Here is an 18,567-nt window from a genome sequence, read left to right on the forward strand (position 1 = left end):
TTTTGGGGTGAGATGTGGTCTGTGTCTAACTGTTGTGTAGAGATGCATGTGCTTGGAGCCTTGCTGTATATCTTTGTATCGCAAGCTACCCGTTTTGTTTACCTTTTGTATAGTCCCCAAAAGGTTTTTAGGTTTTATAGCAAAGCTGAAGCCTATTGTGTTCATATGTTTCACTGAGGAAAACTTCAAATCTTAGTCTATAGAGAAAATGCTTTGTGTCACATGCTCAACACACTTTGAACTATATACCTGGTTCAGTTTTAGAGAAAAATGCTCCAGTTGTTTAACACACTGAACTAATCAGCCTACCAACTAACTACCATCGGTATCGACCAAACAATTGTCGAAATAACTTTTGCGGATAATCCTTTGTTTTAAACAAGTACTAATATTTTGGCAGGACAAGAAGTTTCAAATTCTTATGCTGGTTTATGTTCTCTTTTTAGGTTATGAGAAGATATGCTGCTGGAGAGATGCTCTTAGCAAACTGGAAGGGCTGCAACCAAATCCAATCGACAGCATGGCAATGGTCTCTGAATATCTAAGCTAGTGATCATCTTTTCAGCGATTCCTTTTCTGTTTGGCCGGCCTTCTCGTAGGTTTGCACATAAGCGGAAGTTGGTAGTGTATATTAGCTGTTGTTGGAGCTGTGATGGCAGTATATCTTTTTTGTTGCTTGGCTGTCACTTCATCTTTTTGTTGCTGCTGCTTATGTATAGATAATCTGATGAAGATGTAACTGTAACAAATGATATATGATTGTATGGGGAAACAAATATTGCTTTGATAGCAAAATAAAAAAACTCAACTGTTTCTTTGTTGTCCAGTCCTATGAATTAGTGGGCTGAAAATATTGATGGGCTGAAAGAGGCCTTGGCGCAAACAATGCTGGACAAAGATGAAACGAAAAAGTCTTAAAAATAAAAAATGGACTGCAAAAAGGACGAGGGCCAAAATAATTGCATGAATCTGGAAAACTATAAAGGCCAAATTACTAGGCCAGGCCCATGTAGCTAGCGAAAATTAACAGAAAAAATATATATTAAAAAGGTCGAATTAATGGGCTCGGCCCATGTAGAAAACCAAATTGGACTTGGCTGAATCTTGTGCCACATCAGCTTGCCACGTTGGATGCCTACGTGGCCTGGGGAGGTTGCTAGTTACCAAAACACCACAGTGGACATATTTTGGTCATAAACGTCTTCGACCATTCCAGAAGAAAGTTCGCTATAGTCAGTTTACGACTGCCAGCTTTTGACCTTCTGTTTTTGGTCACAAAAAGGTCGCAAATGAAAAACCATGACCTTTCAATGACCAATAGTGGTGGTCACAGGTTTACATATTTCTTGTAGTGACCGGATTGGTGAATTGAGGTGGGGGAGTACTTGGTGAGATTCGACTTGGACTTTCTTGTTGTGGGTGATCAGCCCATGAAGCATCTTGAGTGATTGGCGTCAAAGGACGACCAATGCTGATGTGTTCGCTGTTCGTTAGAACAGGCGATGATACCATTTGGCGCTCGATCTAAGGAAGGACTTCATCATGATCTACATTGTCTTGGGGACCAATGTCTTCAGCTATGATGGGGTCGACAGCTGGAACTTCTTCAGCTTCAGGAGCCTCTGTGGAAGCAGGATCGTGAACTATTAACTGACGCTCTTGGTGTTCGGATGCAGGACGAGCAAAAGAGATGAGCTCGACAATGAGGGGCTCTATGGGAGTAGCCCGATATTTCTTCTTAGTCTTTCTCTTCTTGGTTGGTGGAGCATCGTCAGTGGTGTTCTTGGACTTGCGCTTTCTGGCTTCGGCTTCAGCTGCCCTTGTTTTCATCAGTTCCGAAGCCACTGTGGAGACCTTAGGCTTCGATCCTGTCATGCTGGTAGGGAAGACAATGCGAGGTGCTTCCCGCCCTGATGCTTTAGCTTGTGCCATAGCAGGCTTCTTCTTCTTGGCAGCCAGCTTGGGGTCTATGCCAGGACGCCCAAGTGCTTTGCGCTTCTTAGCTTCATTATAAGCTTGAACACATTTGGCAGTGAGGTTTTTCATTCACTCGCGTGAACCTTTGGCTTCTTCATGTTTCTTGTGAAATGCCTTCTTGAGGTCAAGCAACATCAGCTTGAAGTTTTGAACATCAGCCACACTGAGCTTGGCCACGTGCTCCTTGAACTGGTGTTTCTCATAGTCAATTTTGTTCTTCAGTTCAACAATTTTCTGAGCCAGAGCCAGCTCAGGAGCAATGGCGCCTTGGAAGGCGACGCTTATGCCAATTGAAAGCCGAAGACCATCAAAACGGAGGTTTGGGTTGTCAAACCACTCATCAATGAAATTGTTCAGAATGTTCACATAGAAGAGGGGTAGATCATTGAAGACTTCCGCCTCTTGCTTGCTCTTAATCAGATGCTCAAGGGCATCATCACCACACTCATCATCTGTTGACAGATCAATGGCTTCATTCTCATTCCTCAGACCGGCAGCTGGGGTCAGTGCTTGACCAGAACTCTTGACAATTTTCTCTCGGGGCTTCTCTTTCTTCTTGGAGACTCAAGATAGATCTTTAGAATTAATACTTGGTGCAGGGGGAGCAGTTGCCAATGGCTTCACCCGTGAAGTTTTTGGTGCAGCAGAAGGTTTTGAAGCCTTAGTTTTCTTCTGCTTCTGCGGCTTAGGAGGAGCTGGCACTTCATCAGAATCTGCATCATCAGCTGAGTGATCCACATTAGCCCCTTAAACTGCTATGTGAGTGATGAGGCCTTCAAGATTGTAGAAGGGGCCGATTTTGTTTTCATTGGCTTCACGGGTGCCATCATCCCGAGGAGTAGATGGACCAGGGTTGAAGTCAAGTCCAAACGCCATCATGTTCTTCACAACAGAGTCTTTGGCAAACTTGAAGTTGCTCTTGAACGGATTGTCTTCACGAAATCATAGCAGAGAAGATGGGTTAGCATTCTCTGGCCGTGGTCCACGAACCATGCACGGGTAGAAGCCTTGATCAATAGCTTCAGACTGGGACTGCGGTTGAAGATTTTTGTATAATATATCTCCCCAGGGCTGCTTGATGGCATTCTTCTTAGCATACTCAGCTGTGACAAATCTGTACTTGTACCACTCCTCAGCCCAATATCTTCGAATCCATTGGATTCAAGTTTTGCGTTCACCATAGGTTTCTTCAGGGTCTGTCTTGTACAGTTCATGCAGATCTGGTGGCAAATCTTTGGATGTATTCCCACGGCACTGTCTGCCGCCCTTTCTAGCTGACTTTTCAGGTGCCATGAAGCTTAAACTGAATGGCTTCAGAACTTGCAACGGCTTTCGACGGCTGGTCAAACAAGAACCGGCTTCAGGAGAATTTATGTGACTCTGTAAGAATTCTGCAAATGAATGCAGACTACGAGAACCAAGGGATTCTCCCATGGACATGTACCTGTGACAACATTAGAGGTACGAGGGAAGGGGAAAAGGTCATATGCATTCTCATAAGATTTTGAAGATAAATCAGTTTGAAGACATTGACCTCATAACGCGAAGACATTCACTTATTTGTTGTGAGTTGGTTCCAGATTTGTACGAATCCAAGTGAGGAATCTAACTTGTAGAGAAGCATAAGTGAATAGACTAGGCATAATATGAGATGCAGAACAGGATAGTTTCAACTTTGGAAGTATAGAAACCACTTTTGTTAGAGAAGGATGAATTTATCAGATCAAAAAGATAGTAAAAAGTAAGTTTTAATTACCACACGAAGAACTGCTAGACTGAATGGAGTTGGAGGCCGAGCAGTTCAATCCCCTGTTCCCTAACTTGGCGACAGAAGATACCTACGGCACCGGCGGAGAAGACGAGGTCCGCGGCCGGCATGAGGACGTCGTCCATGAGGTCGCGGCAGCTAAGCGCTTCATCGCCGGTGTCGTTGAGAGCTAGCGGTGGCGCTAGGGTTTGTGCGAGGTGACGAGGTGTGAGAAAGATTTTGACCGCGATGTGATGTGTATTTATAAGGAAAGGGACGGCTCAGCGCAATTACGCAGGTGCCCCTAGCAATTCACATCTGAAGGGCACGTGGCAAACATGCAACACATTGGAAGTTGTTCCATGTTCCCACACACGCCAGGATTGTCGGGGTGGTCATTCCGGCTTCTCCAGTTTTCAGGCAATAATGATGTAGCATTAAAAACAGATGTAAATGTTTGTCCGATTGACTTTAGCTGACAAGGTCTCAGTGAAGACAATCAACAGGTTTCAATAGAATGCATATGATTTGGACAGATAGAGTTGAGGTAGAAGCATAGACAGGTTAGGGTCCGATCACATTCACTTAGATCAAAAGATTCAAGCATGAAGTCATAGCTATAAGTGAATGTTGTAGAGGACAGAACACATATATGTATATATCCAAGTATAAGACAAAATCAACAAGGTGAAGTTAATCATGAGCTAAAGTAAGGGATGAAGACAAATCAGATGCGAAGACTTTGCAATTATAAAGCCAAGAAAAACACTTCAAACAAAAGTTTGGTGGTGGTGTTACCCACCGTATAGGAAGTATTAGACCCAAACATGGCGCACAATTATCGTGGCGCTCCAAAGTCAAATTCTGCATTAATGTATTCACACTTAGAGTGTATGTCTTCATTGCTTGAAGATATACATTACTTCGTGTGTTGCACATCTAAGTCATCAATATGCATAAGTGTTAGGATGTGTGTCCAATCACAGGACATTTGAGGATTCCATGATATTGTCACGACCGGTTTTCCGGGTATTAATTATTCAGAAAATGGCCTTTGTGCTCACTAGCCCTAGGATTACTGTTAGCTGACGAGGCACCAACTTGACATAGAAACTCCAAGCAAAAAATTACATAATATGTGGTACAAGACCATTCTGGCCTGTGAGTACAACATAAGGTTGCTAGTGGTTGATGGAGGAAGCGGTTTGTGTATCATCAGCGTTATGGGACTCCATTTCCCACAGGAACAGCTGACCAGGTTAACTCCTATCTTCGCGGGGCTGCTATCACCGTTGCTTAGGTTCCGGGGCTGTCATCGCAACGCTCCTCTCCATGCAAGAAATCTGGCCAAGACAATAGCCAAGGACAAGCCAGTGAGTACTTTGAATGTACTCGCAAACATTGTGAACACGGGTATAATATAACAAATCATGCTCTGAAATATTCTATGATCACAACGTCAGTCATAAAATAAATTCCCTGATGCATGCAAGCAGGTTATTTATATGCAACATGAATATGTAGTAACAGAGTAGTAATGAAATGCACCAATCAGGTGTCTGAAGCGACGCCTCGAAAGGATAATAAATAACGAGCATGCCTCAGTCGGGCGTCTGAGCGACACCACATAAAGGGATTATAGAGTAAATAAATAATAGCATGCCACAGTTGGGCGTCTCAGCGACACCACATAAAGGGCTTATAAGAAAACAATCACAGTGAATATCCAGGAGGTAGAATCGTCCCAACGATACTCAGTACTCCAAATAATATAAAAGGGTTAGTCCATATTAATAATAATCATAATCACCGTAAGTCACACATCATGATCCATGTTCTGGTTTAGTAGTTTCTCCTTCGAAGACCGACACTTGACCCAACCCAGACTGTAGTCCTTAACCATGGACACGGCTATTCGAATAGATTTAATCTCTGCAGAGGGTGTACTCTTTACCCACGAGTAACGGATTCCTTTAGTCCATCGGAACTAATTCCGTCTACGGTCTTTTAATTGAAAACACACCTGACCTGCACACACCAGCTTAACTTATAGGTGTCTGGAATCACCCACGACACCTATCAAGCAAAACTCTAAGTAGGGAGGCTACAACCTCACGTAGCATGGGATCAAATTTATATCGCGCGCTCTAAATGGTGGCCTCCCCTCTCGGTCCCAACCGGAAACACCCATGCCCCCTGACCGGATGACTGGCTTTAATCCATGGCCATGGAACCCTCATCCCGGCCCCTCTGTTTGGTGTGTGCTAGAAAGGGGTTGACGACTTACTAAACCGTACCCTACTTGTTGTAGGGACAAGTGGTAGTACGAAACAAGTATGGGGGTTACTGGAACAAGACTTGATCTATGGTCGACTCAGGAGGTTTAAGTATTCCCTGCACGATTAGCATAACGAATATATTTCATCCAACAGACAGAATCACCACTCATCATACCCCATCATGCCATGTCGGACACACTCGTCTCGACGAGGAACTAGGGACAAGCTCAGGTCTACCCAAGACAGAGACTTTCCCGGCTTCCTTCCGGCAGGCACGAAAAAGCATTCGAGGATGATTGCTGTCACAAGCATGACCATTTCCAACAGCAAGGAAATCTCCAATATGCATGAGATCATTAATATGCACTCATGAGTTTGAACAAATCATCACATAAAATAACGGACACTCCGTGTCGAGGTGGTATTGTAACCGTGTCAGACAATACACACCAAATTATGCCCGAGTTCAGAATGCTTGCTTTCAAGTTGTGGAGGGGTGAGGTGCGCTCCAAAACTTTTGAAAGTTACAACCTCCCCTCCAAATTTCTATTTTCAAAAATATTCAAATAACACATACTTTAAAAACAGTACAAAAAAGTTGCTTGGAAAATTTTCAAATAAATATGAAAATAAACTAGACAATATTTGGGAAACAAAAGAAGAAGAATCAAGTCATTGGAGTTTTATTTAAAAAGATATAGCCAGTCAAAGTTTAGTCAATATTCTGTTTTTAATAAAAACCAAAAAAAGAAAACATTTCGATGAGAATACGCTTTCGAAGCAGGGGAGACGTACTTGGGTCGTTTGCGCTTTCACTTAAAACACGTGGCTGCGGGGCTGGTCACTGACATTGGGTCCCTTGGGCCCACTGGTCAGGTTTGACCAGTCGCCCGCGTCTTTTGCCTCCTCTATCCGAGCGGGGCGTGGCTTACGGCAATCGCTGCCGACGAACGGCGGCTCCCCACGGGGATCCAAGGACAGGGATAGATCCGCCGGACCAGGGCGGTCCTCCCGGTGGTTGACTGGACGGCGGGGACGGAGGGAGTCGCTGACGGCGAGCTTCACGGCGGGGATGGCTTCGGGAGGGATTGGGGGTCTGGGCTATGTGGCTCTCGGTCGGGGCTGAGGTGATGGGCGGCTCCGCATGGTCACGTGGAGTCGGGTGGTGGCGCTGGATGGACGGGAGGGGCTTTGGTTGCGACAAAATCGGCCGGGACTTGGCGGCGGCCGAACTGGCCGGAGGCGGGGAAGACGGCCTTCCTCTCTTCGACTGCTGGCCATGGTAGCTACAGGGGGATAGCTTGAGGTTGCTTGAGGACTCGGTTGAGCTCGGGGGCCCTTATATAGGCGGTGGAGGTCGGTCCCGAGGCGGTCGGCGATAAGAACGACGGCAAACCACCTTTTTGTGCTGCAGGGCGACGTGGCGGTGGCGCGAGCTAGAGGACGGCTTGCGGATAGGATCGTGCTGTCCCAGAGGGCAGCTGGCTCGCTGGGGTGGCTCGGGCGGCGCCGACATGGCCGGGGCCTGCTGCGGTCGTCAGCTAGCCACCACGACCGACCTGACGATGGCGCTATGTGGTGCCAGGGGTGGTCGGGATGGCTCTGCGGTGCAGGAGGAGACGGGGCGTCCTGGCAGCGGTTGGCCAAGGGCTAGAACGGGCGCGGGGTGGGCGGCAGCGAGACGCGGCGGCTCGGTGCACGCGTGTGCAAAACGTGCGCTCTGGGCACGCCCAGAGCACGCACGCTAGCTGCTCCACGAAATGCCAATGCATGCTACATGGCTTGGGTGAGGCTGGCAATTAGCAGACCTAGGTTAGGAGTAGCCAGGAGTTTAGTGGACAAGGTTGCTGGGTTAGTGGATCAAGTTTATATTGCAAACTAAAAATCATGCCAAAACTGATCATGCCCATAAGGTGTTTGACAAAATGCCAAGGGCACTTAGGCATTTCTTGGGGTGGCCAAACTTTCCAGGCTAGTGTCTCTTTAGATGCAAAAGAGGGTGGTAAGGTCATTTGGGCAAAACCATAAACCTGCTAGTGCAAGTTTTGCAAATCTTCAGTTTTGGACAGAAAGAAAAGGCATGGTTGCTTGCACTTAAAATCCTCCAATGGGTCCACTCTCCTGGACTTAAGGGTTTGGTAGGGTGGTCTACAAGTAGTAGGAAAAATCATGGGAAAAAGGGAAAGCAAAAAGATGGTTGCAGTACAAATCACCCAGTTGAACCAGAATGCAAATGAGGATGATTCACTCAAATTTTTCAAAGAACATAACTGGGTTTTTGCGTAAAGTTGAATAATATACTCCTATTAACATCCCATAATTTTGGTGGAAGTTTTAAAGAAATATTTAAATAGGTTGTAGTGCAAAATTACCCACTGGACCAGATTTGAAAACTTGGTGTAGAGCTAAATATCTCTAATGAACATAAGATATTTTTGCATAAAAGTGATTTAAAAACATCACATGACATCTCCAAATTTTGGTGGGATTTTTAAATAAATTTATCAAAGGGTTGTAGTGCAAAAGAGGCCCTGAAACTTATAAAAATCATTTTTAAAGAAATAAGGCCCAGGGAAAAATAATTATGCAAATAATCCCACTGATAAAAGAATTGTTTTATTTGAGAGGGAAAATAAGTCCAACCATGATTGAAAAGTTTTCACTTGGGGTAAAACTCCATAATAACAAAGAAAAGAATGGTTCTGAAATCAAATGGAAATCCAGAAAATAAAAGTTTAAGTTTCCTGGCAAAATTTTGATTAATAAAACAAGGTTAAAATTTTGGGGTGTCACAACACTACCCCCCTTAAGAAAAATCTCGTCCTCGAGATTTGTTAAGAGTTGTCTTCGAAAATATCATTCCTGTTAGTTGAAACCAGAAAGTTTTACTCATAGCACAAACTTTGTGTCGCCGAGGTTGGTTTTTGGCAGCTACATCCAAGGTTAAAAATGCAATCGCGCATCAACATACTCATGCATGGCTACTATTTAAAAAAAGGGCGCACAAGCAAACAACATTTAATTACGGTGGTACAGGATCACACAATTACAGTGCGTGAACATACTAGGACTCGGTACTACTCGAGCGACTCTAGTCTACCTCATTAATATCTAAGCGAGCGTGCCTTGTGGACGTCGAGGCTTCTCCACGGGTTTCACCGTCAGGGTTAGCTGGAGGGGGTTGAGGAACTGCTGGGTCGGGGTAGCGATGATGACCATCTCGGAGATTGTTGGCCACAATCCCATTGGAGCGTGTTCCCAAAAGGCGGCAAAGCACTTCTGGGGTCATCAAGGTATTATGCTCGGTGATTGGGGCAGACCTCAAGGACTCGATCGTTGTCCGAAGAGCACAACCGGGTTGTCGGTGTTGGGCTCATGTTCTCCTCTTACCGGGGCTCAGCGTATCAGTTCTCCACGGGCTGTGATCAGATCAAGAGTGATTTGATCGAGCAGATCCTCTAGTGCACTTACATAGCGTACCAGATGCAACAATGCAGGATCCATCTTGTGATCTCCATTGGCAACCTGCGGTGGCCTACCATACCCGTCACGGCTGGGGTAGTAGTAGAACGAGTGATAGTTAACTCTGGGCGACAAGTGCCGGAGTTGAACTATAGCCTCTCGAGCAGCTAGTTGGATGGCTTGTGGCTCAAAGGAAGTTGTTCTTCCGGTGAACCTGTAGGGGCGTTCGGGCGATAGACCCCTGCCATAGACGTGCATAGTGGCCCAGAATTAACGGTTCTCACTGCTCCTGGGTCCTTGGTACACGACATATTCTGGGGGCTCTTCTAACGCAAAGGCACGGCGGGTGAGGTTTGCGAGCACGGTCACAAAACCTCCAAGGTTGGTTGCTGTGGTCTCATTGTGGACAATGGGTCCTGGCATTAAAGCTCGGTTTGGGAAAGAGTTTGTGTTGTGCTGTGTTGAGGCTAGCGTGCCCTTTTTATAGAAAAAGGGGACCGAGTCTTCCTTCGCACGCTTGCGAATGGGACAATATAGGTGTCGGTCACTAGCGCGTGATCGACAGGCTAGGCTGATAGGTTGGGCACCGACTGCCAAAAGTGTCGGGGTCACTGTGTGGCTATCTTGCACGAGAAGCTTTCCCGGGGTTTGGTTAAGGTCTGGTGGGTTGGTTTACCTAGGTTTTCGACCTGGCTAAGATAGGATTGGCCAACGGTCAGCCTGGCTCTGATACCAAGTTTGTCACGACCGGTTTTCCGGGTATTAATTTCCCAGAAAATGGCCTTTGTGCTCACCAGCTCCAGGATTACTGTTAGCTGATGAGGCACCAACTTGACATAGAAACTCCAAGCAAAAAAATACATAATATGTAGTACAAGACCATTCTGGCCTGTGAGTACAACATAAGGTTGCTAGTAGTTGATGGCGGAAGCGGTTTGTGGATCATCAGCGTTATGGGACTCCATTTCCCACAGGAATAGCTAACCAGGTTAACTCCTATCTTCGCGGGGCTGCTATCACCGTTGCTTAGGTTCCGGGGCTGTCATCGCAACGCTCCTCTCCATGCAAGAAATTTGGCCAAGACAATAGCCAGGGACAAGCCAGTGAGTACTTTGAATGTACTTGCAAACATTGTGAACACGGGTATAATATAACAAATCATGCTCTGAAATATTCTATGATCACAACGTCAGTCATAAAATAAATTCCCTGATGCATGCAAGCAGGTTATTTATATGCAACATGAATATGTAGTAACAGAGTAGTAATGAAATGCACCAATCAGGTGTCTGAAGCGACGCCTCGAAAGGATAATAAATAACGAGCATGCCTCAGTCGGGCGTCTGAGCGACACCACATAAAGGGATTATAGAGTAAATTAATAATAGCATGCCACAGTCGGGCGTCTCAGCGACACCACATAAAGGGCTTATAAGAAAACAATCACAGTGAATATCCAGGAGGTAGAATCGTCCCAAGGATACTCAATACTCCAAATAATATAAAGGGTTAGTCCATATTAATAATAATGATAATCACCATAAGTCACATGTCATGATCCATGTTCTGGTTAAGTAGTTTCTCCTCTGAAGACCGACACTAAGACCGACACTTGACCCAACCCAGACTGTAGTCCTTAACCATGGACACGGCTATTCGGATAGATTTAATCTCTGCAGAGGGTGTACTCTTTACCCACGAGTAACGGATTCCTTTAGTCCATTGGGACTAATTCCGTCTATGGTCTTTTAATTGAAAACACACCTGACCTGCACACACCAGCTTAACTTACAGGTGTGTCGAATCACCCACGACACCTGTCAAGCAAAACTCTAAGTGGGGAGGCTACAACCTCATGTAGCCTGGGATCAAATTTATATCGCATGCTCTAAGGGGTGGCTTCCCCTCTCGGTCCCAACCGGAAACACCCATGCCCCCTGACCGGATGACTGGCTTTAATCCATGGCCATGGAACCCTCATCCCGGCCCCTCTGTTTGGTGTGTGCTAGAAAGGGGTTGACGACTTACTAAACCGTACCCTACTTGTTGTAGGGACAAGTGGTAGTACGAACCAAGTATGGGGGTTACGGGAACAAGACTCGATCTATGGTCGACTCAGGAGGTTTAAGTATTCCCTGCACGATTAGCATAACGAATATATTTCATCCAACAGACAGAATCACCACTCATCATACCCCATCATGCCATGCCGGACACACTCGTCTCGACGAGGAACTAGGGACAAGCTCAGGTCTACCCAAGACAGAGACTTTCCCGGCTTCCTTCCGGCAGGCACGAAAAAGCATTCGAGGATGATTGTTGTCACAAGCATGACCATTTCCAACAGCAAGGAAATCTCCAATATGCATGAGATCATTAATATGCACTCATGAGTTTGAACAAATCATCACATAAAATAACGGACACTCCGTGTCGAGGTGGTATTGTAACCGTGTCAGACAACACACACCAAATTATGCCCGAGTTCAGAAATCTTGCTTTCAAGTTGTGGAGGGGTGAGGTGCGCTCCAAAACTTTTGAAAGTTACAATCTCCCCTCCAAATTCCTATTTTCAAAAATATTCAAATAACACATACTTTAAAAATAGTACAAAAACGTTGCTTGGAACATTTTCAAATAAATATGAAAATAAACTAGACAATATTTGGGAAACAACAGAAGAAGAATCAAGTCATTTGGAGTTTTATTTAAAAAGATATAGCCAGTCAAAGTTTAGTCAATATTCCGTTTTTAATAAAAACCAGAAAAAGAAAACGTTTCGATGAGAATACGCTTTCGAAGCAGGGGAGACGTACTTGGGTCGTTTGTGCTTTGACTTAAAACACATGGCGGCGGGGCTGGTCACTGACAGTGGGTCCCTTGGGCCCACTGGTCAGGTTTGACCAGTCGCCCGCGTCTTCTCCCTCCTCTGTCCGAGCGGGGCGGGGCTTCCGGCAATCGCCGCCGACAAACGGCGGCTCCCCACGGGGATCCAAGGACAGGGATAGATCCGCTGGACCAGGGCGGTCCTCTCGGTGGTTGACTGGACGACGGGGACGGAGGGAGCCGCTGACGGCGAGCTTCACGGCGGGGATGGCTTCAGGAGGGATTGGGGGTCTGGGCTATGTGGCTCTCGGTCGGGGCTGAGGTGATGGGCGGCTCCGCACGGTCACGTGGAGTCGGGTGGTGGCGCTGGATGGACGGGAGGGGCTTTGGTTGCGACGAAATTGGCCAGGACTTGGCGGCGGCCGAACCGGCCGGAGGCGGGGAAGACGGCCTTCCTCTCTTCGACTGCTGCCCATGGTAGCTCCAGGGGGATAGCTTGAGGTTGCTTGAGGACTTGGTTGAGCTCGGGGGCCCTTATATAGGCGATGGAGGTCGGTACCGATGCGGCCGGCGATAAGAATGACGGTGAACCGCCTTTCTGTGCTGCAGGGCGACGTGGCGATGACGCGAGCTAGAGGACGGCTTGCGGATAGGATCATGCTGTCCCAGAGGGCAGCTCGCGCGCTGGGGTGGCTTGGGCTGTGCCGACACGGCCGGGGCCTGCTGCGGCCATCATCTAGCCACCACGACCGACCTGACGGTGGCGCTGTGTGGTGCCAGGGGTGGTCGGGGTGGCTCTGCGGTGCAGGAGGAGACAGGGCGTGCTGGCTGCGGTTGGCCAAGGGCCAGAACGGGCATGGGGTGGGCGGCAGCGAGACGCGGCCGCTGGGTGCACGCGCGTGCAAAACATGCGGTCTGGGCGCGCCCAGAGCACGCACGCTAGCTGCTCGACGAAATGCCAATGCATGCTACAGGGCTTGGGTGAGGCTGGCAATTAGCAGACCTAGGTTAGGAGTAGCTAGGAGTTTAGTGGACAAGGTTGCTGGGTCAGTGGATCAAGTTCATATTGCAAACTAAAAATCATGCCAAAACTGATCATGCCCATAAAGGTGTTTGACAAAATGCCAAGGGCACTTAGGCATTTCTTGGGGTGGCCAAACATTCCAGGCTAGTGTCTCTTTAGTTGCAAAAGAGGGTGGTAAGGTCATTTGGGCAAAACCATAAACCTGCTAGTGCAAGTTTTGCAAATCTTCAGTTTTGGACAAAAAGAAAAGGCATGGTTGCTTGCACTTAAAATCCTCCAATGGGTCCACTCTCCTGGACTTAAGGGTTTGGTAGGGTGGTCTACAAGCAGGAGGAAAAATCATGGGAAAAAGGGCAAGCAAAAACATGGTTGCAGTACAAATCACCCAGTTGAACCAGAATGCAAATGAGGATGATTCACTCAAATTTTTTGAAGAACATAACTGGGTTTTTGCATAAAGTTGAATAATACACTCCTATTAACACCCCATAATTTTGGTGGAAGTTTTAAAGAAATATTTAAGTAGGTTGTAATGCAAAATTGCCCACTGGACCAGATTTGAAAATTTGGTGTAGAGCTAAAAATCTCTAATGAACATAAGATATTTTTGCATAAAAGTGATTTAAAAACATCACATGACATCTCCAAATTTTGGTGGGATTTTTATATAAATTTATCAAAGGGTTGTAGTGCAAAAGAGGCCCTGAAACTTATAAAAATCATTTTTAAAGAAATAAGGCTCAGGGAAAAATAATTATGCAAATAATCCCACTGATAAAAGAATTGTTTTATTTGAGAGGGAAAATAAGTCCAACCATGATTGAAAAGTTTTCACTTGGGGTAAAACTCCATAATAACAAAGAAAAGAATGGTTCTGAAATCAAAAGGAAATCCAGAAAGTAAAAGTTTAAGTTTCCTGGCAAAATTTTGATTAATAAAACAAGGTTAAAATTTTGGGGTGTCACAGATATTTAGCTCACACTGCAACCTGCAAAACCTTTTCTCATCCAAGGGCTTTGTGAAGACATCTTCCAATTGCTCTTCAGTTTTGACGTGAATGATATCAATATCTTCCTTCATGACATGATCTCTGAGAAAGTGATGACGAATTTCAATGTGCTTTGTCTTCGAGTGCTGAACTGGGTTGTTGGCAATCTTGATGGCGCTTTCATTGTCGCAGTAGAGTGGCACATGCTTCAGGTGAACACCATAGTCCTTGAGAGTTTGCTTCATCCAGAGAAGCTAAGCACAGCAAGATCCAGTAGCAATGTATTCATATTTAGAAGTGTAGAGAGATACATAGCTCTGCTTCTTTGAAGACCAACAGACAAGTGATCTTCCTAGAAAGTGACATGTGCCTGATGTGGAATTGCGATCAACCTTGTCACCAACATAATCAGCATCTAAGAATCCAACTAGATCAAACTCTGGGCCCTTTGGACACCATAATCCTAGTGTTGTGGTGTAAGCCAAATATCGAAGAATTCTCTTCATGGCTAAGTGATGCGATTCCTTTTGGTGCCGCTTGGAATCAGGCACACATGCAAACCCTAAGCATTATATCTGGCCTAGATGCACATAAATAAAGTAAAGAACCAATCATGGAGCGGTATACCTTTTGATAGAACTCTTTAGCATTGGCGTCGGGACTCAGATGACTTTTGGTTGGCATTGGCGTCGTGTATCCTTTGCAGTCTGGCATTCCAAACTTCTTCAGGCAATCTTTGAGGTATTTTTCTTGAGATATGAAGATATCGTTGCGTTGCTGACAGATTTGGAGACCCAGGATGAACTTCAGCTCGCCCATCATGGACATCTGATATTTCTCTTCCATCATGTGACCAAACTCCACTACAAGAAATATGTCAACTAGTGACCTTCTCTTAGTGAACCTAGCTGAGTTGGTCGTAAATCCACGGCCATTTCGCTTGGAAGGGCTCAAACCCTGAATTGCCTTACACCAAATGGTCATAAAGCAGACAAGAGTGGTCCATGACCTTATTTCTACCTGATTACGACCAATATAAATGGCCATGAGGTTGTGAACGTGGATGCATTAGTACTTATTGCTATGACTAGGCACCACCTCATCAGTTTTGCCTATGTGTCATGTCCATGTGGCAGTTTTTGCCCTAGGTTGTGAAGCAACCTATATTTCTGCCATTCCCAAAATTCCCAAAAAAATCTCATAAATTCTTTGGGTCATTTCTTCATCAAATATGTAAAAAACCTTACTTGCCTAGTTCATAAATAATTCAAAAATATTCATTTTCCTATTCTATTGAGAAAAACACTTTGTGAAGGAAGTACCACTTTGGCATGTCCAAATGGTATCCATTTTCTACAGTGCTTTCCTATGCCCAAATAACCATCCTCCACCAAATGCCAGCTCAATCCATTCATTATTTTGAGCCCAGCTTCAACATTCGTATTTATGTCCAGTGTGGTACTTTGCAAAGAAAGTACCACCTAGGCTCCTCCTTTTGAGCTGAAAATTTGTGAAGACGGTCTTCTTAGTAACTGATCATCCTCAGCCAAAACTCATGCCCATTAGCCATGTGCATTTCCTGTACCGCTAACCAAACACTTGGTTGCTTATTCATGTTTGAGCATTGATCAGTCTCCTCATGAGAATCTTATGTTGTGATTTTCTTCCTAGCACCTACCTGGGGAGTGCCCAACCCACTAGACATGCCTAGGCCGCCCAGAACACATGGCAACGCGAAGGTCACGCGGTGACCATGCGGCAGGCATGCGAGTTTATGCGCTCTAGAGTTGGGGCCCTCGGCCACCATCCAAACCTCGACGTATCACCACCAAACCATGTATTTATGATTAAATAGGTACTTATGTAACTAGAAATGATTTTTGGAAAAAATAAATAGCAAACTATGAGGCAGTTGTCGTTCAAATTTGACCCGCTTCCTACTGAATCGGCGGGGATTTGTCTTTTTCACCAGAGGTGGATCAAAACTTTTGACACCCAACCATTTTGTCAATTGTGCATTAAATATTTCCTAGTATTTTATAAAAATGATTTGGTGCAATTTTGCAACACATATATGGTAGGTCCTTCACAAAAAAAAACTCATTTCGGGCACTCGGAAAATGAAAAATGAATTTTCCGTGCAAAGAAAATGAAAACTCCCTTATGCAACATTGTTTGGAATTCCAAGATGCACCCTTGTGCACAATATCAGATCATTTGAACAAACTATGCCATCAATGTGGCCATAAGATAGATCATTTGGCTTGAAAGCCATGAATCTTCATGCATGATAGCTCATTTCTGAGAACATTTTTTTAAAATAATTGTCGTATTACAAGTTTATTATTTTTCCTGGAAACTTGGTCACATATAATGACACAATGCGAAGGTTTTCCAATTTTTTGATTTTTTTTGAATTTTTTATGCCCGTTTCAAAATGCTGTCAAAACAGTGGGCATGACCGTTCCTAGCTAGTGGTTGAATCTTGGATTTTTTTGGTGTTTCTCTGATTAAATAGATACTTATGTAATTAGAAATGATTTTTGGAAAAAAATAAAGAGCAAACAATAAGGTAGTTGCAGTTCAAATTTGACCCGCTTCCTACTGAATCGGTGGAAATTTGTCTTTTTCACCACAGGTGGATCCAAACTTTTGAAACCCAACCATTTTGTCTATTGTGCATTAAATATGTCCTAGTATTTTATAAAACTGATTAGGTCCAATTTTGAAACAAATATATGGTAGGTCCTTCACAAAAACAACTCATTTCGGGCACTCAAAAAATGGAAAATGAATTTTCCGTGCAAAGAAAATGAAAACTCCCTTAGGCAACATTGTTTGGAATTCCAAGATGCACCTTTTTGCACAATATGAGATCATTTGAACAAAGTATGCCATGAATGTGGCCATAAGATTGATCATTTGACTTGAAAGCCATGAATCTTCACGCATGATAGCTCGTTTCTGAGAACACTTTTTTAAAATAATTATCATAGTACAAGTTTATTTTTTTTCCTGGTAACATGGCCATATAATGACACAATGCGAAGGTTTTCCAATTTTTTTATTTTTTTGAATTTTTTATGCCCGTTTCAAAATGCGGTCAAAATGGCGGGCATGACCGTTCCTAGCTAGTGGTTGAATCTTGAAAAAAAATTGGTGTTTCTCTAATTAAATAGATACTTATGTACCTAGAAAAGATTTTTGGAAAAAAATAAAGAGCAAACTATGAGGCAGTTGCAGTTCAAATTTGACCTCCATCTAGCTGAATCGACGGGAATTTGTCTTTTTCACCAGAGGTGGATCAAAACTTTTGACACCCAACCATTTGGTCAATTATGCATTAAACATGGCCTAGTATTTTAGAAAATTTATTTGGTCCAATTTTGCAACAAATATATGGTAGGTCCTTCACAAAAAATCTCATTTTGGGCACTCAAAAAACGGAAAATGATTTTTCTTGCAAAGAAAATGAAAACTTTCTTAGGCAACATTGTTTGTCATTCCAACATGCACCCTTGTGCACAATATGAGATCATTCGAACAAACTATGCCATGAATGTGGTCATAAGATTGATCATTTGGCTTGAAAGCCATGAATCTCCACACATTATAGCTCATTTCTGAGAACACTTTTTTTTAAATAATTTCCGTATTACAAGTTTATATTTTTTTATGGTAACTTGGTCACAAATAATGACACAATGCGAAGGTTTTCCAATTTTTTGATTTTGTTTGATTTTTTTATGCCCGTTTCAAATGCGGTCAAAACGATGGGCATGACCGTTCCTAGCTAGTGGTTGAATCTTGGCAAATTTTTGGTGTTTCTCTGATGAAATAGATACTTTAGTATCTATAAATTATATACTTTAGTACCTATTAATGTGAAAAAAGTAGAAGAAAACAAAAATGTAAACACAATTTGTTTTACTTTATTCTCATTGGTGGAAATAGCTCTCACCCAGATCGATGATGTGGCGGCCATCCATCCATCCATCCAACCCCTTGCCCCAAAAAATTAAAAATCTATCCATCCCGTGCCCTCGTCTCCCACCCACCCAACCACCCCGTTCCCTTCCCTCCCCTCGCTGCCATCCCGCCCTCCAGCATCGCGCCGCCATCCACATCGTCTCCCTGATCTAGAGCCCTAGGCCGCTGTCCCCCGTTCCGAGCACTTGACGGCATCGGCCCGACCCGCAAAACCCCCGCGGCGGCCACCGCATCCCTCCATCGTTCGTCGTTGCCGTCGCCGCCGCACGATGCA

Source organism: Triticum dicoccoides, chromosome 7B (assembly GCF_002162155.2).
Source record: "Triticum dicoccoides isolate Atlit2015 ecotype Zavitan chromosome 7B, WEW_v2.0, whole genome shotgun sequence".
Classification (NCBI taxonomy): Eukaryota; Viridiplantae; Streptophyta; class Magnoliopsida; order Poales; family Poaceae; genus Triticum; species Triticum dicoccoides.